A 23,575-nucleotide genomic window follows, 5' to 3' on the forward strand; every position below is an offset into this window, starting at 1 on the left:
TATCATGTTATCATATCTCTATCTCAACTATCCGATATTGCTTGGTGTTGAAATTTCTTCTGATTTAGACTTTGGTGTCATTTTATTCTGTCTTATAAATGGAAATATTGTGAGGAGACTCGTGTAGTTCAACAGTTGTAAAAAAATTCTTGAAACTAGATCTGTGATTACCCTAAGATCTACGTAGAACCATTGTAGGATAGTGATGTGCCGATAAGGAAAATGACCAATTCTAACAATCTGAAAATCAAATAAAAAAGAGAGTTTCCACCTGGTATAGAATCAAGAGAAATAAGAGATAGGAAGAAGAATTGTAGAAGAGAAGCAGGTAGGATGCACCTAATAAAAGGAGATCAGAGTAAGGAAGGAATTGGGTCTGGATACAAAAGCTGTATGCACTACTCAGCTTTCAGCAACTCCAAAAAAAAAATCTTTAGAAGTACATATTTCTTTATGAAAGACCATAACGGATCTGTTATGGTTTGAATTCAATTTTTGAATTTGAATTCAAGTTTTTAATTTTGAATTCAAATTTAAATATTGTAAACGAATCTTGTACAACAGCCATGTTTATTTATAAATACATAAGACTTACCCATCAAGGTAAGAAACCTACTTATCAAAATTAGAGTTTTTCTTTGCATTCTTTCATGGTATTAGAGCTAAGGTTTTGAGAATTTTTTTTCTCCAAAACACTACATTTTCAATGGCCACTGCTAACACTCCATTCCCCATTACCAATCTCTCCAACCTTGTTTCTGTCAAGCTTGATGGAGCAAATTATCTTATGTGGAGAGAACAATTAGAATCCATTTTTATTACCTGTGATCTTATGCATCATCTTGATGGTACTGGATCAATGCCAAATCAAACTATCACTACTGGAGAAACTCAAACGCCGAATCCAGCATTTCAAACCTGGAGAAAGAATAATCATTTTGTTCGAGCATGCATCAATGCCACCCTCACACCGTCTCTTTCTTCTCATATTCTTGGCCTTCCAACAGCGAAAGATGTATGGGATTCTCTTGCACAACTTTTCCAACAATAGTCCACTGCTCAAAGGACTTATCTTCGCAGTGAATTGCAGATGATCAATAAAGAAACAAGCACAATTACGGACTATCTTCACAAAATTAAGTCCATCGCTGATTCCTTAGCGGCAATCAATGACAAGGTAAATGACTCTGACTTGGTAGCATATACATTAAATAGTCTTGGTTCAGATTATCTCACTTTCATCATTACTGTGGAAAATATTACCCCACCCGTTACCTTTACCGACCTAAGGGCCAAACTACTTACTCATGAGCAACGGTTACGCCGTGGATATGGGAACACCCAATCAATCTTAACTGATTCCCATTCCCCTACTGCATTATTTGTTACAGATCAGCCTAAATTTAATCGGCCTAATAATATTATTAATTCCTATCCACCCAACAACCGAAACCCACCTAGATCTGATTTCTGAAATTCATCAAATGGCCCTCCAAGATCTCAAAATTCCTATAACTGACCAAACCAAAACACCTTTAATACTAATTCCTTCAAATGTCAAATATGTGCTAAGCAAGGCCATTCGGCCAATAGATGCTATTTCCGTTATGCCCAGCGCTGAATCCTAATCCACCACCTCACATTCCTTATGCTGGCTTCCATGGTACCCAAAATACCCAACACATTACACCACAGAATGATGCACGGTGGATACCGGATTCAGTGCTACCAACCATATGTCATTTGATCCAGCCATGCTACGATCGATCCGCCACTTACAAAGGAGAAGATCGGGTTTCGATTGGTGATGGTAAGAAACTCCCTATAACTCATATAGGCTCCTCAACTTTGAAAACAAATTTAAATCATTTATCTCTTAATGACATACTAATAGTTCCCCAATTGTCAAAGAATTTAATTTCCATTTCTCAACTTACATCTGACAATAATTGTTCTGTTGAATTTTTTCCATGGGGTTTTCGTGTTAAGGATTTGGAGTCGGACATCACTCTATTGAAGGGTCCAATCAAAGATAAATTGTATTCTTTCTCGGCCAATGTTGTCCCTCCTTTGGCTCTTTATGGACATAAAGCTCCTTCGATATTTAGCATCGCCGGCTTGGTCATCCTTCTTCTCAGTAAGACTTACTCATTTGAGAAATAGTGTCTTATTTAATTCCTTTGAAACACTTAGATCCAATAAAATTTGTGACGCTTGCCAACTTGGCAAACATTACAAATTACCCTTTTCTATTTCGATTAGTAGAACTACTCAACCATTACTGACTTATTCATTGTAATTTGTGGGGTCCCACTAAAACTTTGTCAATTAGTGGATTCAATTCATATATTATTTTTGTTGATGATTTCGATCGATTTACTTGGTTTTATCTTCTGCGATTTAAATCGATGCAATTCATTGTTTCAAGCATTTTAAAAATATGGCTGAAAACTTGCTTTCTACTTCTATTAAATTTTTTCAAAGTGATGGAGCCTTAGAGTTAACAAGGGGAGCTTTCAAAAACTATCTTGATGAATGTGGCATTGTATCCAGGATTTCATGTCCTCATACTCCAGAACAAAATGGAGTCTCAGAAAGAAAACACAGACATATTACAGAGATGGGTTTATCCCTTCTATTCCAAGCTCACATGCCCAAAGCATATTGGTTAGAAGCCTTTATCGTTCTTTGTCTATTTAATAAACCGGTTACCAACACCCAGTATTGCAGAGAAAATCTCCTCATGAAGCACTTCGTTTGGCTTCAAACCAGATTATTGTTTATTGAGAGTTTTTGGCTGCCTTTGTTACCCCAACTTGACACCCTACAGAGAAGACGAATTATCGCCAAAGTCTAAGGCTTGTGTCTTTCTTGGTTACAGTCTCTATCACAAGGGTTATAAATGCTTAGATAAGGACACTGGCAATGTATATTTATCCAGACATGTCATTTTTGAAGAAAAGGAATTTCCCTTTTCAAATCCCCTATCACATCAATCATCAAACAAACCACCAGTCGAACTTATTTCTCTACCTGTTTTCATCCCACACACCCCACCAAATGTGCCTCCACTCACTTCACATTCTTCTTCACCTATTTCAAGCAACCAACCATCACAAACAACCCCTACAACATCATCACCAGCCATATCAATGGAAAATCCAACCCACGATGTTAATCAATCCTCACCAACAATAGACCAACCACAGCCCCAACCATCTCATCCTATGATTACTAGGAGTAAAACCAATTCCGCCAAACCAAAACCCCCTCTCTCTTTACTCACTATTAGACACCCAATACCTCAAACCTATCTTACCACCATCTCCAACATCCCAACTGAACCTAAAACCTACAAATCAGCCTCAAAAGACCCAAAGTGGATTGATGCAATGCAAAAAGAATACAAAGCCTTGATAGACAATCAGACTTGGAACTTGGTGCCTTATTCCAAGGGTATGAATATTATAGGCTGCAAGTGGGTGTACATGATCAAGACAAAAAGTGATGGTTCCATTGAGAGATATAAGGCACGCTTAGTTGCCAAGGGGTTCAACCAAAGAGGCGGGGAGTGGACTTTCATGAAACATTTAGTCCGGTTGTAAAGCCGACCACCATTCGGACAAGATTAACCGTTGCACTCTTAAAGTCATGGCCAGTACATCAACTTGATGTGAAAAATGCCTTCTTGAATGGCAACTTAGTAGAAGATGTTTACATGGAACAACCACAGGGGTATGTTTCCACATCTAAACCAACCCATGTTTGTCATCTACGAAAAGCAATTTATGTTCTCAAGCAAGCTCCACGAGCTTGGTTTCACAGATTCAAAACATACATACAAGGAGAAGGTTTCAAGCAAAGCGTGGCAGATTCTTCCATGTTTACACGCAAAACCCAAGGTACAATGATAGTATTCTTGTTATATGTAGATGATATAATATTGACGAGAGCCAATGAAGCTGCAATTCAAGAGGTTATTCAAAGCCTGAGCAAAGAATTTGCAATGATAGATTTGGGACACTTGCATTACTTCTTGGGAATTGAGGCTAATCGAAGTTCAGATGGTCTTTTACTCACTCAAAGTAAATACTCCATTGATTTATTAACGTCTACAGGAATGGAGACTTCAAAGCCATGCACGACCCCAATTGCTGTTGGAACAAAGTATTCATCAACAACAGGTTATCCCCTACCTGATCCAACACTATACAGACAATTAGTAGGAGCCTTACAATATTTGACGATCACTAGACCAGATATCTCCTATGCAGTCAATCAAGTGTGTCAGTTCATGCAATCTCTCACAGAAGATCATCTACAAGCAAAGCAAAACGTATTTTACGTTATGTCAAGCACACTATTGGTGCTGGTGTTCTCTTGAAACCAACCCAACTTTCTTTCATAGCTGTTTACATTGATGCAGATTGGGCAGGATGTCCAGACACACGCCGATCAACTAGTGGTTTTGCACTTTTCTTGGGGATAATTTGTTATCACGGTCTCCAAGAAACAACCTACAGTATCTAGATTAAGTACGGAAGCTGAGTACAAATCCCTTGCTGTCACAGCATCTGAATACTATGGCTTTCTTATGTTCTACGTGATTTGCAAGTACAACTTCCAGGAGGAATGGACATTTATTGTGATAATGTGTCTGCAACACAAATGGCTGCAAATCCAGTGCTACATGCTCGCACAAAACATATAGAAGTGGACTGTCATTTTGTCTGAGACTTGGTTCAGAACAACACCATAAAAGTGCACTTTGTTCGGTCAGATGATCAAATTGCAGATGTGTTTACTAAGGGCTTAACATCACAAGCTTTCTTCAAGCATAGAGACCAACTATTGCACCTGCCAATGCAGAGTTTGAGGGGGGATGAAAGACCATAACGGATCTGTTATGGTTTGAATTCAAATTTTGAATTCAAGTTTTTGAATTCAATTTTTGCAAGTTTTTAAATTTGAATTCAAGTTTTTAATTTTGAATTCAAATTTAAATATTGTAAACGAATCTTGTACAACAGCCATGTTTATTTCTAAATACATAAGACTTACCCATCAAGGTAAGAAACCTACTTATCAAAATTAGAGTTTTTCTTTGCATTCTTTCATTTTACTTGAAACAACTTTAATTTTATGGGCTTTATAAAATATTTCAGCCTTCTAAAATTCATAAATTGTTGAGAAACACGATATTGGTAGAATGGTTCATCGATCAATGATCTCAAGCCCTCTATTTATAATTAAGTGGAAAGTACACTATTATAAGGAATATAATTTTAATGAATACAAACTCTAATTGAACTCCTAGTAGAATCCAACACTCCCCCTCAAGTTGAGGCATAGATATTTGTCATGCCCAACTTGCCTACAATAAGAAGGAAATCTCTTTCTTTCAAACTTTTAGTGAAAACATCTACTACTTGGTCTCCAGATCTTACAAAAGGCATGTAGATAAGCTCTTGTTCTAACTTTCCTTTGACAAAAAACCTGTCAATTTCAATGTGTTTAGTTTGATCATGTTGCACCGGATTATTAGCAATACTAATAGCAGCCTTGTTGTCACAATATAACATCAAAGGGTTTGGAACTTGGACTCCAATATCTTGCAGCAAACCTTTCAACCATAGTAGCTCACAAACTCCACGAACCTTAGTTCTATATTCAGCTTTGGTACTAGATAAAGCTACCACATTCTGTTTCTTACTTCTCCAAGTAACTAGATTACCTCCAACAAAGGTACAATAACCTAAAATTGACTTCCTGACTGGAGATCTAGCCTAGTCTGCATCAATGTATGCTTCTACTTTTAGATTATTAGTGGGTGACAAAAGTATTCATTTTCCAGGAGTTCCCTTCAAATAGTGTAGTATTCTGGTAACAGTCTTCATATGAGCTAAATATGGATCATGCATGAATTGGTTCACTATCCCTACGGCATAAGCGATGTCTAGCATGGTGTGGGACAAGTAATCAGCTTCCCTACCAGCCTTTGGTATCTTTCTTTGTCCACTAGTTCTCCCTCTTATTCTTTAAGTTTAGCTCTAGCTTCAATAGGGGTATCAATTGTTTTACACCCCAACATTCTCACTTTTGATAATAAATCTAGGACATACTTTCTTTGGGATAGAAATATACCTTTCTTTGATCGAGCCACCTCAATCTCTAAGAAATACTGTAACTTCCCTAGATCTTTAATTTTAAACTCTCTGCCAAGAAAGTCCTTCAACTTTTGAATTTCTTCACCATCATTCCCTATGATGACAATATCGTCTACATAGACAATGAGAAGTGTGATGTTAGTATCTGACTTCTTGACAAATAGTGTATGATTAACATTGCTTTGCTTGTACCCAATTGAAGTCATTGCCTTTAGGAGGCGTCCAAACCAGCATCTAGGAGATTGTTTTAACCCATAAATTGACCTCTTCAACCGACAAACTTTCCTTGAAGTATTGTCATCGGAGAAACCATGTGGGATTTCCATATAGACTTCTTCCGCTAACTCCCCATGTAAGAAGGCATTTTTTTCGTCTAATTGGTGCAAGTTCTAGTCTTTGTTCACAGCTACAGACAACAGAATTTTGACAGTGTTTAGTTTCGCAACAGGGGCAAAAGTCTCCTGATAATCAATTCCATAAGTCTGGGTAAACCCCTTTGCAACTAGTCTAGCTTTTAACTTGTTGATTGATGCATCCATATTTTGTTTAAGCACAAATACCCATTTGCAGCCCACTGGTTTTTTCTGGAGGAAATGTAACCAGCTCCCAAGTGTCATTTTTCTTCATTGCGTGCATTTTCTCTACCATTACCGCCTTCCATCTCTTATCAGCATAGGCTTCCTGCCAACTTTTAGGAACAAATACAGATGACAGAGAGGATATAAAAGCACGGTAGGAATTAGATAAAGAGTTATAAGTAATATATTTAGCTATGGGATGTTGAGTACAAGATCTGACTCCTTTTCTAACAACAATAGGAAGATCAGAAAAAGATACCTTAAGGGGAACAATAGAATCTGATTCTAGAGCAGGAGATTAAAGTGGTAATGTATCACCTTTCTCCACCTGCTTTAGCCGGTTGTAATTCTTCCTCTGATAAGTCTGCACCTCTTTATTCTAGTCAATCTGGTTTTGAAAGACCTCAACAGTTTGTCTCACAGGAGTGGTCTCCCCTTGGCTAGGTTCTTCACATGGTTCAAAAAAACGAAGGGGGAGGATTAGAGTCCTCAGGTATATTGGCAGAAGTACCCTTGGTCAGGAAACTCTTCTGGGACTCTTAAGTTGTGTTGGGTGTGTGATAGGAAAGTCTAGAGTCGGAAAGAACACCTCTCCTCTAGGACTCTCCCCCTGGAGAGGTGTATAGTAAGGGCAAGACTTATTAAAAATTACATCTATGGATACAATGATTTTCCTGAAAGGAGGATGATAACATTTGTACCATTTCTGAGTAGCAGAATACCCCAAAAATATGTAGCGTAGGCTGCGGGGAGTCAGCTTACTTTGGGAAATTTCGAGGAAACCGAGGACTTTTCCGTACAAGTTTCGACAGGTTTTAGAGAGTATTTTGGGGTGGGATTCTGTATTTAAGCTAATTAGAGTATAAAGAATACATTGGTTGTATTTTGCTAAAAAAAATATATGTAGATATGTCATTCAATGTACATAACATCAATGTAGATTGTAGAGTTGTTTGAAAAGTACATTATAATACTTAAGCACATAACATCCAATATGTAATTTATAACTTCAAAATAGTTGACAATAAAAGGAAAATACAACTTAGTGCTAAGAGGAATGCCAATAGTGGATTCATCCTGTGAGCTGAGTAGTACTATACCTGTAACATCCTCTCCTCCAACCAACAAACATAGACATCCCATGACATTTTATGCCTATTGTTGTCAAGGTAATCGACAATTGTAACTTTATGAGTCTGGTCATCAACATGCTTAAGATAACCAGCTTGAGGGAATACACACTTTGGATAGGGAAGTCCTGATGGAGGGGGTATTTGTCATTGTATTTGGGGAAACATGAAATAAACAAAAAATTGAAAATTTGGGAAAGTTACAAAATTTACAGGAAAAAGTCCCAAGTTTCCACGAAATTTCCCAAGTTTCCACGAAATTTCCCAAGTTTCCCACGAAATTTGGAATTTTTTTCTCATGAACCAGCTGGTTCAACCCAGTTGAACCAAGTTTCGACAGGTTTCGAGAAGTTTCGACGAAATTTCGATAAGTTTTGACGAAACTGAGGACTTTTTTTCGGTCCTCATGAGTTTTGTTTCGCATTTTCCAAATTGCGAACCGAAATTTCGCACATTTTGACTGAATTTTGTACCATGGGCATGACACACATCCAAAAATCTTTGGGGAATAATAAAAAAAGAGGCTCCCTGGAGAATCTTATTAGGACATTTAAAACCAAGTATCCTACTGGGCATCCTATTCATAAGGTAAGAAGTAGTGAGTATAGCATCAGTCTAGTATTGGTTAGGTACATTCATAGCAATCATAATGGAACGGGCTATCTCTAAGAGATGCCGATTCTTCCTTTCAGCAACCCCATTTTGGACAGCTGTATCAACGCAACTGGTCTGGCGTATTATGCCGAGCCCAGAGAGATATCTTTGAAATTCACCATCAATATACTCTGTGTCATTGTCACTGCGAAGGATCTTCACAGTGGCATTGAACTGAGTTTTAATCATATTATAAAAATCACGAAAACATCGAAAAACCTCATTTTTTTTGTTTTAAAAGATAAATCCTTGTAAAATCAGAGTGACAATCAATAAAAATAACAAAGTACCTATGGCCAGTAATAGGCACATGTCGGCAGGGACCCCACACATCAGTATGAATTAGCATAAAAAGAATAGTTTTTCTATTATGAAGAGAAGGTAAATAAGTAGAATGAGTGTGCTTCGCAAAAATGCAGGCTTCACAAAAAAAATTATCCTCATTACAAGAAGAAACTAAATCAGAAAATATTTTCTTAAGAGTTCCTAGAGGAAGGTGACCTAGCCTACGGTGCCACTGATGAAGGTTTGATATTACCGAATGAACCTGATTAGAAAATGTAGTCAGAGCAGAAGTAGATCCTTCAATCGGCTTGAGCAAATAAAGTCCATTGTCTAGTTTATCACGTCCAATCTCCTTCCCCGTGACCAGATCCTGGAAGACATAGTAAGATGGGAAAAATGTCACTTTATAATTCAAGTCATGTGTAAGACTACTAATAGAGAGCAAGTTAGTAGAGAAAGAGGAAACATGTAAAACTTTAGACAAGAAAGAGATGGAGAATGTTGAATGGTCCCTTTTCTAGCGATGAAAGAATATGAGCCATTATCAATTCAAACTTTATCCTTTCCGGAAGTTGGAGAATATTGTAAGAAAAAACAGGATAAACCTGTCATATGATCTGTGGCTCCTGTATCAATAATCCAAGGAGTAGAAAGTGAAGAAACTTGGAAGCCTGTAAAAGTTTTGCCTGAAGTAACAAGGTAGGAGTTGGTTTGGTTAGTAGAGGAAGCAGTGGTGGTCCACCACTGGTGGAGGCTGTACCGGCAGTAGAAGACTGCAGAATACGTCGCAGAGTAGCTAATTCCTCCTGTGAAAGACCAACGTCTGTAGAGGGTGTTGTGGAATCTGTCTCAGAAATATGAGCTTTCGGTTTTCCTCTTTTTTGCTCAAAATCAGCAGGATTCCCATGGAGCTTCCAACAATTGGCCTTGGTATGATATGGTTTGTGACAGTGTTCACACTTGACAATCTCCTTAGTTGAATCAGATTTAGTGTTAACAAACTGTAAGGCTGATTTCTCCACAATAGGAGCATAAAACATGGTTAATCGACGGCTTTCCTCACATTGAACAAGTGCATAAGACTGTTCTAGTGTAGGAAAGGGAGAACGACTTAATACTTGCACGCTGATATGATCATACTCCACATTCAAACTTGCCAAGAAGTCATATACCCGAATCTTATCAATGTGCTTCTTATAAGTAGTCAAATCATCTGGATTAGTGGGGGGTGATAATCCCCATAATAATCCAACTCTTGCCAAAGAGAGCACAACACAACATAATATTGGGCCATAGTCAGTTCTTTTTGGGTAGTCTCATGAAGCTTCTTTTGTAGCTCATAAACTTGTGCATCATTCCCCAACATTCCATAGGTTTCAGTAGTAGCCTTCTAGATTTGGGCTACAGTATTTAGTAATAGGTAACCCCGGACAATATTTGGATGCATGGAATTCAAAAGGAATGACATAATAAGAGAGTCATTCGAGATCCATTTATCCTATGAAACACTTGTGGTAGTAGGTTTGATAGTGGTGCCCATAATTGTCCAACAAGTCCTCTTCTGGCAATAGACAGGTAAACATATCGGGACCAAATCAAATAATTTGTTCCATCAAATCTTACGGAAAGAGGATGAAGAGTGGAGTAATGTTCGGAGCCAGTGAGAGCAGGAATACCATCAATAGTTGTCATGTTGACAAAATTATTTGCAGTTCTTCAGTCTTCACCCTTTCGAAGTAACAAAAATGTTGTAGAATGCAATAGCCGAACAACCCAAACAATTATAAGGAAAAGAAAAAAATACAAATCTCCTCCTTTTTTCTTCTTTTTTCTAAGGCCAAAAACTATGAAAAATTACAAATAAACCCTTAAAATATGAATTTTCAAATAAGACCCTAAGAATTTGTAAATTCACAAATTAAGCCCCATATATATATATATATATATATATATATATATATATATATATATGGTTTTGGGCTAATCGAACCGTAGATTTGGGGCACACACACACACACACACACACACACACACACACACACACACACACACACACACACACACACACACACACACATATATATATATATATGTTCCTCAACAACAACAAATCCTAAATTCTGTCCAGAAAAATGAAAATAACCAACCAATCCTTGATAACAATGATCAACCAATTTCTGATACTGTTAATACTTTAATTTATACTATTGTTAGACACTTTATTGGAGATCCTTTTAGACTCCAAGACAGAACTTCTGAACAATTAACGAATTTGAAATGCAGACAATTAACAAACTTCAGATATTATAAAGATACCTTCTTAACCAAAGTTAAAACTAGAAAAGATGCAAATTCTCCTTTTTGGAAAGAAAAATTCATAACTGGTTTGCCAACTATATTTTCTGAAAAAATTAAACAAGTCTTAAGAAAAAATAACAATGGAGAAATACCATATGACAATTTGACATATGGTGATCTCATTAGTCTAATCAATGATGAGGCCATTGCCCTCTGTATTGATTTACGTCTTAAGAAACAAATACAAATGGAATCTAAGCACTATAAAAAAGAATTAGGGGGGTTTTGTGACCAATTTGGCCTGGCTCCTTTAAAAAATGAATAAAAAACTAGACAATCGGATAAATTTAAATATAAAGAAAAATATAAAAGAAATTTTGAACAACCCACAAACCAATACTATAGGAAACCTTAAACACACAAGAAACCTTTTAATAAATTCCATAAACCACAAAGAACTCCACAATTCAAACAAAAATCACCCCAACAAAAAACAACGGGAAATTGCTTTAAATGTGGTAAACCCGGTCACATTGCTAGATACTGTAGAGTTCGTCAATTAATTTAATTATTGACGATCCTACTTTAAGAGAACAAATCAACCAAATATTCGTTGAGGATTCTTCCTCCGAATCTGAACAAATAAATCAAATTACTTCCCAGACGGATGATATGTCTGATTCGGACAATATATTATTGGCCTGCAATTGTGACACTTTAGGACAATGTAACTGTCCCGATTCTGAACAAGTCTTCATGATCAAGAATGATACTGTTCCAAGTTTCTTTCTTGATTTTGTCGACCAAATCCAAGACCCGGTTCTTAAACAGGAATATTTACAAAAGGCTAAAGATTCCTTGAGCCCCGAATTACCAATTCGACAACAAAATCCAAACTACGACATAAACAATGTTCTCACTCGATTCCAAGCTTCTAGCTCTAGATCTCAACTTAAGAATGAGGATTCTAGAATCATACGGTTAGAAACTACAACCAATGATTTGAAATCCGAAATTAAACAAATTAAACAAGAATTGAAAATTCTTAAAGCACAAGTTGCAGATACTGAGATTAATCCTACTGCCCACTCCCCCGAACAATTCATCGATTTTGTCAATCCCTTTGAAAATACAACCGAACAATTTATCCAATTAATTGCTAAAGTCCAATGCCAGCAGTGGCATGTCCGAGTAACTTTGGTTGTTTCCGGATCATTTACCAAATCTGTTATAGCCCTAATTGACTCTGGTGCGGCTCTAAATTGCATCCAAGAAGGTCTCATCCCTACAAAGTTTTTTGAAAAAACTACCCAACGACTCTCCGGAGCAAATGGTTCGCCTTTGCACATAAATTATAAATTATCTGACGTCCATAACTGTAACGATGGACATTGCCTTAAACAGATATTTATTTTGGTGAAAAATATGAATACCTCGGTCATTCTTGGCCAGCCTTTCATCGGAATGATCAAACCCTTCACTGTTACTGACAGTGGTATTAAAGCTAATCTCAAAGGTAAAGAAGTCTTCTTTACTTTTCTTGAAAAATCTCAAACTAGAGAAATAAATCAATTAAAAGCCTTGGCTATCTCAACAATTAACCAAATTCAGACAAAAGAACAACATCTCCAATTCCTTCAACAAGAAATTTCTTATAAACATGTTGATGAGAAAATTAATTCCCCTCTCATCCACAAACAAATAAATAAATTCAAATCTTTATTAGAACAAAATCTATGCTCTGAATTCCCTGATGCATTCTGGCATCGCAAACAACACATTGTTAGCCTACCTTATAACAAGGATTTCAATGAAAACAATATCCCAACTAAGGCCCATGCCATACAAATGTCACATGAACTACAAGAAACTTGTAGGCTTGAAATAGAAGATCTTTTGAAAAAGAAGTTAATTAGGCCAAGTAAATCTCCTTGGAGTTGTGCGGCCTTTTATGTCAATAAAAAATCTGAAATTGAGCGTGGTTCACCTAGGCTGATAATTAATTACAAGCCTTTAAATGAGGTCCTACAGTGGATCCGATACCCTATCCCAAATCGCAGAAATCTTATTGGGAGAATTGACCAAGCCAAGATCTTCTCCAAATTTGATATGAAATCCGGATTTTGGCAAATACAAATCCATGAAAAGGACAGGTATAAGACCGCTTTTACGGTCCCATTTGGTCATTATGAATGGAATGTAATGCCATTTGGATTGAAAAATGCTCCCAGTGAATTCCAAAACATAATGAACAATATTTTCAATCCTTACCAATCCTTTACTTTGGTCTACATTGACGATGTTCTTGTCTTTTCTAATAGCCTAGACCAACATGTAAAACATCTCTATAAATTCTACCAAATAATGAAAAACAATGGTTTAGTACTAAGTGCCAAGAAGATAGAATTATTCAAGACCAAAATTCGATTTCTTGGTCATGACATTTATCATGGAACCATTATCCCTATTGACCGATCTATGGCCTTTGCTGACCATTTCCCTGACCAAATTCTTGACAAAAAACAATTGCAAAGATTTCTTGGTAGCCTTAATTACGTTCGTGACTTCATCCCGAACATTGCTCAAATTAGTAAACCTTTATATGAGCGGCTAAAGAAAACTCCTCCTGCTTGGACTAATACCCAAACTTGAGCAGTCCAACAACTTAAACAATTAGTGAAAAATATTTCCTTTTTATCCATTCCCAAACCCAACCTCCCCAGGGTAGTTGAGACTGACGCCTCTAACCTAGGGTATGGGGGCATTTTAAAACAAATTGATCAAGGCCAAGAATTACTAATACGATTTGCCTTAGGTGTCTGGACCAATGCTCAGTGCAATTACAGCACCGTCCAAAAGGAAGTTTTATCGATTGTTTTATGTGTCCAAGCTTTTGAGCCAGATCTTCTAAATCAAAGATTTCTGGTCAGAGTTGATTGCAAATCAGCAAAATCAATTTTGAAAAATGATGTTAAAAATCTTGCATCAAAACAAATTTTTGCTCGTTGGCAAGCATTATATTCTTGTTTTGATTTTGATATTGAATATATTAAAGGAGAAACCAATTACATTCCTGACTTCGAAACTCGTGAATTCCTCCAGGGCTAGAAGTCTATCAATCTTATAATGGCTCCCCCTAAGGAGTCCTCTCTTTCTATCCGCAAAACCCGAGCTTCCTATAACAAAGTCTCCCCTGCTTCTCCATCAAATCAACCGAACACCCACTTGGTGCCTTATTCTCATGTCACTACATGAATCCTCCCCCTTCCTTCTTCAACCAATACCTCATCAATTGCTAAACCAATTGGGTCCTCGTCTCAGGTCCCTGCCACAATTCAAACCCAACAAACAATGCAAACCCGGTCTACTTGATCTGAATCCGCCAGATCAACCGGTAAAAGCCAGTTTGTGAAAAAGGACTATGTTGTCCCCCTCTTCCCTATGGAACCTAGTTGGATCGAAAATGGGATGGAAATAGTACAAATTGCCAGGCATCTTTTTTACAAAGATTGGAATTACCACTCGGCAAGCCCTGCTAGAGACCAACAATTTTATGAATATATCCTCGTTTACACTGATTCTGTCATTTTAAAACAAAATTTTGACCAATATGACAACTTTGGTGACTCACACAACTGTCATCATCACACAAATCATCACTCTTAAACAATGGGGAAAACATCCCCTTGATCTAAGGACATTCCCAACTCCTTACGGATCTGTCCCCAAGTACAACTACTACGATTATATGGAGGCTTGGACTCATGCTTTCCTTTTCCAGAACAAGAAGGAGCGCCATTCTTGGTTTTTTGCCTTTGACCATAAGTTCGCAGGAACGTTTCCCTTATGGTTTAACCAATGGTGGGAAGTTTATGGTCCTACAACAGAGATTCTACCAATCAGAGTAACTGAAGCTTTCACCTTGTTCTGTCAACACACAGCCGCGGTCCCCACTCAACCTGATCTCATCAGGTTTATAACCATTGTAAACTTGCATGGATTATGTACTGGGATTACGGTATCATTGAACAATACTCAAGGAGTCCTGGTTCTTCATCAACCAGCTGGTCTTTCCCTTCCCTCGCTAGGAATTTCCACATCAAGTGGTGGGATGCTTGCAACACTAGCAAATGTAAAAAGCAAGCTCTTATCAAATCCTTGACTGGATTAGAACCAGTCCCAACAAATGCATCTTCCTCAAGCTCTCAGAAGCGGGCCCTGCTCTTAGCCTAACAGGCCCAACTCGAAGCCCAACTAGCAGAATTGGATTCCGCTAATGATGATGACGAACAAGATAGCAATAACAGTGACTCACGCTCCATGTATGAATCACTAAACCAATGTCAACTTGCGGGATATGCTCAGGATCCCTTTGCTGAGATCGACTTACTCCCTAATTCTCAAGAATCTGTTGCCTCTACTTCTGTTGTCCGGTCCTCATCAAGACGTGGTGGAGGACGAGGACGAGGTTGACCCCGTACCCAAAAATTAAATTGAACAATTAGTCCAGTATCCAGGACTTGAAGCTGGATATACGTCAACCATGACGTCAACAAAAAATGGTACGCTAGCCTTGGCGTCAACACAGGCCACCTTATTGAAACAGGGTGCTAAAACTGTTTCACCCGTTGACTATTCCGGTCTGAATAGTACGGCCATAACCCGGCTGGTCCAAATTGGGTCCCTGAAATCGTTACTATTCCGAGTCAATGAATAGTTAAGCCAAAACCCGGCCGATCTAAATAGGGTTACGTTTGATACCGATTCATAAGGGAAAACAGTGTCTTAGACACGTGGAATGCCCTGATTCGGTCCTTAAACAATAAACCAATCCTGTGGTTGAAATCCTACCGACAAATCCAAGGGACGTCGCGAGACCACACCAAATCACTGTCAAAACAAGTCACTATCAATCAAATCAATTTTGAAGAAATCAAGCAACCAACATCTTGCAGACAAAGAACAATGCAATCCTACGGTTGGAGTCTTGCCGACAGAATCCAATGGAATCCTACGGCCGAAGTTTTGCCGACAGAATCCAACGGACTACTAATGATGCATTAATTCTCTGCGCTGAACAAATTCTTCCATAAAAGGACCTCTCCCCCCTATATTGAAGGCACGAATTTTGAGGACTCTTAGCCTATTTTCTCTCTCTCTCTCTCTCTTGCTTTTATGTAATACCGACCCTACGTGGTTGATGAACGGTCGGAGCCTGCGTGTTCCATAGATCCAGTTACTAGTATATATATATATTTGGGGAACAAAATATGGTTCGGCCTGGTTCAATCCATGCGATGGGCTTAATAGGGTACCAAAGAGAAGTGTAAATAGGGTATTAGAAGCACCGTCACTGACGATGGAGATGTCGATGGAGGTTTTACCTGAATTTATATGGAGCGATGCAATCTCGATGGTGATGGCGATGGAGCGATGCAGTCTCGATGGCGATGGAGCGATGCTGTCTCTATAGTGAAAGAAGCGATGGAACTATGCAGTCTCGTTGGAAGAAGTAAATCGCAGTCGATGGAGTTTTTTTCTTCCCTTTTTGTTTCTTTGGTCGATGGCGGAAGCAAGGTTGAGGTGAAAAGCTCTGTTAGGTGCGATGGGATGTTGCAGATAAAGAAGAAGATGTTCGGTTGCAGTGGTGGTGGTACAATTGCAGCGGCGATAGCTTCTGGAGAGATTGGGTTGATAGCGGAAGCAGAGGCGATGGCTTCTGGAGAGACGTTTGGTAATGGAGGTAGGTTTTCCTCAGCGATAATTTTTTTCTCTTCTCTTCCCTAATCGAACTTAGGCTCTGATGCCATGTTGAGAAACATGATATTGGTAGAATGGCTCATCGATCAATGATCTCAAGCCCTCTATTTATGATTAAGTGGAAAGTACACTATTACAAGGAATAGAATTTTACATGAATACAAAGTCTAATTGAATTCCTAGTAGAATCCAACATAAATTGATTCATGGAAGGATTTCTAATCAGTTGCAAATACTCAATAAAAGTAAATATATGAAAAACAGAACTCTTAAAAGCTAGTAAGGATTTTAATCCAACTCAAACACTAAACTACAGATCCCATATTCCAACTTCAACCCCTCGTTATGGGATTATAAGTTAGTCCCATGACAGTGTACCCAGAAAAAGACCTGATCCCAAGCCAATATCTTCCCATTGGATTGCCAAAATAACCTTTTGGGACACCTATGGATAAATATCTAATACAACTGCATCAATTCCCCTATTGTTAGAAAAAACTTGTCCTTTAGAGACTAGTTGTTTGATGGATACAATGGGATGGACAAAAAGGGTGAGAAAAGCATGCGATTTCCAATGAAATCCCAAAAGTTGAGTTTGTTTGGTTCACTTGGGTGGGAGAATGAGCACACAAGCTTCCTTAAATTAAAGAGCTTGTATGTTGACATGGCATCCACTTTTTCCCACCCCATGTCCAAAAAAAGCCGGATTTTTTGGTGGGATTTTGCCAAAAAACATAAGGTAAGCTTGTGGAGCCCACATATTTTATTTTTCCTTCACTTTTCCTTCCTTTATTTTTTTATTCCCTCACCCCACTTATATGGGTCCCACACTTTTAAACTATCCCACCCCTTTTTCTCTTGCAAACAAATGGTCTCTTAGTTTTTGTGAAAAAAATAGGAATATCAACACTGAGGAGAGCATTTTGTAGCTCCTTATTTCCAAGTCAAACAGACTTCAGAATATGAATATTTGATATTGTATTTTGCTTATGAAAGTCTGAAATAACTAAACCAATAAGAGTATATGTTCACAACATTAGTGACCATAGATCAAGAACTCAAATTTGAGGCCCGACTTCCTATGCCAGAAAACTGAGTTGGGTTGAGATCTCAGTGATGAGTTAGGGCATCTTTTTTGCCGACTGAATGGCCATCTTGAGGGGTTTTTGATGAGGGATAAGGTATATATATGTATATCAGCAGCATCTCGATATCTCAGTGAACACTTATCAATATCTGATCTCAATATCTTGATTGAGTTGGGATTTTTTTTTTAAAATTTTGATATATTTTTGGTCTCGCTATCACGAAGAAACAAGATATCTTGTGAGATCTCATGGAATCTTGTTCTGTTTTAGTGACTCCTACTTGGCTTCCATTATCCCATATTGTTGCACCTGTTCAATTGGGCTGTATCCTTGTGATGAACAACAAAATTTTCTTCTTCTGTTACCTTTGCTTGCTTTTTTCCCTCAGGTAGCGTGGGAATTCCAGTGTGTACATCAAAAACTTGTAGGGACAGTTTCTTTTGGCTTTAAGGGTTCTTCGTCAAACAGTCCTTGAAGAAACAATGTTCATAGTGCATCAGAAGGCTTTGATGCACAATTTTGTATTGCGGATTTAGTTTATTGTTTTACGATTACCCAACTAACTTTGCCAATACATTTGGAAGGATGAAACACCAAACACCTCACAACAAGTCAACAATCTCCATCAAAGTATTGAGTATTGAAAATTTAAGGAAGACAACCTTCACATTTAATGATTATCACATTTGTATTTGATAACAACTACACTACATTTCAGAATTGTCACTTTGCCCTTCATTTCTTCTATTGGGCAGGCAAACTTTAGTCTTGAAATAAAACTGTATCTATGGCCGGGTGAGGCTCTGGCACCAAGTAATACAGTTTAAGGTTTTAGATAATTGTTTTCTGAAAAATATAGCAAAAAGTATGTCTAAACAACGGGAAAGAGGAAGGAGAAATGTTGGATGAAACAAAAGTAGGCCAAGGAAGATTATCAGATCAGGCAATCTAATATTGTGCCAGCACTAGAGATTACACCTATCATGGAATCAAGGAGTAAGAAGAAGAAAAATAATAGTAGAAGAGGAAGACTGTAAGATTAAACCTGATAAAAGAAGATCAGAAGGATAAAGGTGGTAGGAAATTGGGTTTGAGATACAAATCCTGTATGCACTGCTCAACAAAACTCAAAACTACTAAATATTCCCCCTTCAAATTATTCTTGCTTTATATGCATGTGTGTTGGAGAAAGAGGGGGGGGGGGTTGGTTATGCTATATATGACGACCTTCTGAAATTCATCAATCGATTCATAATAGGACTTTTTCATTCTGTAGGTGATGAAAAGGTTGTAACAGTTGCAAGCTCCCATGTTTAGCAGGATCTAGGAGAGTCAGATGTATGGTGATGCTCTACAAAAATGACCCTAGTGTTTTTTTTTTTCCTGGGTCACTGTGAGTTTTGTTAGAGAGTTAAGAGAAATTGACTTCAAAAAACCCAATTTCTGAGAAGAGTTCGTCCAACAAAAGATGTTGAGTTGTAGCAGCATGAAAAGTCTTCGAATCTTCAACTGTGATTTGAAACTGTGTCAAGAGAGATTGGCTTCAAAAAACCCAAACTCTGAGAAGATATTGTATAAACAAGATTTGCACCGAAGGACTTTTCACACTTGAGAAACAATTCTGTGTGAAGTCGGATAAATGATTCTTCACCTAAGTTGGTCAGGCCTAAATAAGATTTTTGGCTACAAAAACATAACAATACTCTATTGAAGGATTTATACTATCTTCACGACATTACATTTGCCCACGAACAAAGGTGAGAAGGGCCTCTGCAACTCAATCATGGAGGTTCATGACCTCTCCTTGGGATTTGGTTTTTTCTTTTTAGAGTCAATTTCTCTTTATGCCTCCCATATCATGGTTTAAGATTCAAAGAATTCTCCTGCTCTTCTCCTTTCCTGAAACCTAGGATTTTTCATTCTGTTGTTGTCCTATTCATGCATAGATTGCCTGATGTACTTAAGGCACTTTTTAAAGTATTCATGCTGCAAAAAAGAAACAAAGTATTTAGATAAAGGCTTAAAGGCTTATTTGTCATCCTTGAATTGTCTATCTTTGATTGCTACACCATACTAAAACCTATTGATTGGCATTACAAATGCATGTTGACTCGAGCAATATTGATCATGATTGTACCATCGCACCATCACAAATTCACTATTCTGGATTGACATTGCAGGCTTCTGTCTATTACTGCATTTTTCCCCTTCTATTTGGGATCAGCCCAAATTTTCTAGTGGAATTTTCTCTTAGGTGTCTCAGATTCCTCAAAGAGAAGCTAAGATGAAGCCTTCTTTACATCCAAATTGATCCACTTAATGATATAAATCAGTTTTTATTGTTGTTGTGGGATCAAATATATATATATATATATATTTCATGTAATTGTAGAGCCATAGATAAAAGAGTAACCAATGCATAAATATCAATTTTTGTGTTCACAGAAGCTAACCCAATTCTTACACCACTCCCCCCCCCCCCAAAAGGAAAGAAAGAAAAGAAAAAAAGAGTGATCCTGCAGAAGGTACCATAGCTCCTTTATTAGTAAGTTATTTGCAGTTGTTATGTTTGTTGTCATCTCCTGGACTGGATTTTAGCAAACTAAATGTCACATCCCTCCAGCCGGTACCTTATCTGGAATACCCGGAGGTGTGATCCACAGCCCCGAAGATCAAATTTAGGAACGATCATATCCACTTAGCACAATAATATAATCAAAAGCAAAAAATCATTGTATTCAAGTAATTTAATAAACAAAATCAAGAAAGGATCATAGAAGAATATCAGAGTGCGGATAACAAGATACCAAATCAAAAGACAACGTAGAGTATAGCGTAAATATACCCCACAAACATATGCAGAAGGTAGTTCGAAATCTAAAGCAAAGCTCTAAGCTAATACAAGTAAAAGCAAAAGTTTAGAAGAAAAAAGAAATCTAATCAACATCCTCCATCGGCTCTTCTTCTTCTTCGATCTTCATCTTCTTCACCTTTGGGTCATGCTCTTGTAACTTCAAGTCAGCATCTATCTCACGATCCCATTGGTGAACAAGACGATGCCAATTGCTGTCAATAGGAGCCGTCAGAGCAGTCCAAACCTGTGACCTGGCTGCCCCACTGGTCATAACCTTCTCTAAAGACTTCCGGAGCTGCATCATATAAGGAAGGGTCCTCCGTACTGTGGCACGGGTTCTCTTCCAGACCTGCAAAGTCATCTAAAAACAAGTCCCCCGAAGGGTAAGCTCAAAAGAACTTAGCAAGTATATCTAATCACAATAAGCATCTTCACACACAATTAAAGCAAACATAAATGCAATGATATGAAACAATATATGCAAGTATGCTTCTAATTCTATATATGTATGCTAGTCTTTATTGGCAGACACACTTTAAGTCATAGCACCATACTCCTTTGGGTGGGTCTCAAATCACTCTTCCCTCAACCATCTCGGTATCTTGGGTTCTTCGGTGGTAATTGGGTCCTGCATCCCTCTCGGACATTCCATGGCTGGGGTTTAGGTCACTGCTCTCACTTCATCATTGGTCTGAGTATTGGTGCATGTGCAGGGTTAATCTTAGCCCAATGCAAGTCATCTACTTAGTTATATCAAGTTAGAGTCAGATACTTCCATTCCTCCCCTCTCGGGATCCTTTCCGGTATCCTTTTTACTAGAGTCGGCGTATCCTATGGCTACAACCAACTCGGACTACGGACTTATTAACCCTATTGGTCATTCACAAATAGAAAACGGGAAGCTCTCATGTCCTCTCACGGGTTGGATACCGGTCTTGAGAGACCATGAGCCCAAGTCTACTACTTGCGACCCTACCAATGAATGGCCCCCACAATGTGATTCATGTCCTCTCACGAGTTGGTTACCGGTCTTGAGCGCCCACAAACTCCCATTGCTGCCACGGGTCACTCAGTCTCAATTCTCTTCCGAATCGGGTGATATAACAGGGTATTCCTTGCCAAACACTGCTAGATCAATCCTAGGTATGTCAAGCAGTAGCCAGGGAAAGAAGTCAAGGGGCACCATAGGAAAGCGTCCCATACCACCTCCACTGGTGTCCAAAGACAGAAACGCTAAAAGGGCATTCCCCATTCCACAACGACAACCTAGGCATTCACATCATATCATGATTTTATACATATCACATTCACATTCATATTCACATCATAGTCCATATCAAATTCACATTATTGAATCATCAATCCCAATATGTAAATAACATTATAAACATGCTACTGTAATTACAAAAGTATCATGACGTAAAGAAAATGAAACAACAGTAGCTAGATCATGCATTCATGTCATATTACAATAAGGCATGTAAATAGCCATATTGTGAGTTGGAATACTCATATCAAAATCCGAACTTATAACCTTCAAGTAAGAGATTAGAGAACAATTCCAAAATCACCTAGACAAGCTTGAGAAAACATGTATAGGTCATAAGAAGTAAATCCAAGAGATAGAAGTCGAAACAGAGCAAAAATGGAGTTGCTGTCAGCCTTGGTCGATTGGTTGGTCTACTGGCCCAGTTGACCAAGTGAACAGTAGGCGACAACAAACTTTAAATCGGTTATAACTTCTTCGTTTGAAGTCTGATTGCTCTAAAATTCGAAGGGGAACTCCACAAAAACATACTAAGACTATCAAGCATGGATTAGACACCATCCATGATTAAAACCATGACTTTCTAATTTGATCAAAACATGGTTTTCAATGAAAACAAACTATGGATTCAAAGGAGAATTTAGAGTGAACAAGGTTTCACTCTAAAGGAACATTAGCAATAGATCAGAGATAAGAACTATCATGAGAATGGATCTATCATGCTAGAGAATTAAGATTAAACATGAATTCATGAAGATGTCAATGATCTCTTTTAGAAAATCAAATATGAGGATCATAGTATCATTGGAATGAATGGAGATTCATTCTCAATTGAGGAGATTGTACAAGAGGTGTTTGTAAGGATGCAATACCTTCTTCATAATCATAGTAAGAAGATTAGATCATAGCAAGAGTAAATTCAATAGCAAGTTAAGGGATTACTAACCTTGATGATGAACAAGAGATGAAGAACTTGAGAATTTGCAAGTAGATCTTCCACAACACCAAAAGAGGCTTTGAGAGGGGTTCTCCACGTTCTCTAGGGGTTTTAGAAACAAAAGAGGCTAAGAAACACGAAGCTTATTAAATAGAGCATCAAAAACCCTAATAAGTGGATCTTACCAAATTTTGTTGTCCCTGTTGGTCGACTGCTTGGTCAACTAGCCCAGTCGACCACCCAGTTGACCAAGGCTGTTAGCAAGCCTTAGTCAGGGACTTCAAGGCCCAACCCTCTCCAAATTCACATGGGCTTCTCCCAACTCAACCTATGACCTTCCTAGCACAGAGGAGTACCTTCCAACCATGTCCAAATAGGCTTTAGGTCCATCAACTAAGCTCTTCTTCATCAAGATGCAGTTTTTCTCCAATTCAGACAAGTTTCCAAAAAGGGAACTCCATCATCAATCTCCATGGGTTTTGAATCAAACATCATGTCTTCTATTGAGATGTCCCACAAGTTCTTCCTTAGTTCCTTCACTTCAGGTCTTCGGATCT

General features: G+C 38.0%; 1 protein-coding gene across 1 annotated transcript in view; it reads left to right on the forward strand.

Moving 5' to 3' along the window:
- LOC149010197 (monocopper oxidase-like protein SKU5) overlaps positions 1–23,575 on the forward strand; it is a 31,045-nt gene that overhangs the window by 2,596 nt on the left and 4,874 nt on the right. The gene's annotated exons all lie outside the window — the stretch shown is intronic.

This window comes from Hakea prostrata, chromosome 7, assembly GCF_041222555.1.
Source record: "Hakea prostrata isolate BN-2017 chromosome 7, UWA_Hpros_2, whole genome shotgun sequence".
Lineage (NCBI taxonomy): Eukaryota > Viridiplantae > Streptophyta > Magnoliopsida > Proteales > Proteaceae > Hakea > Hakea prostrata.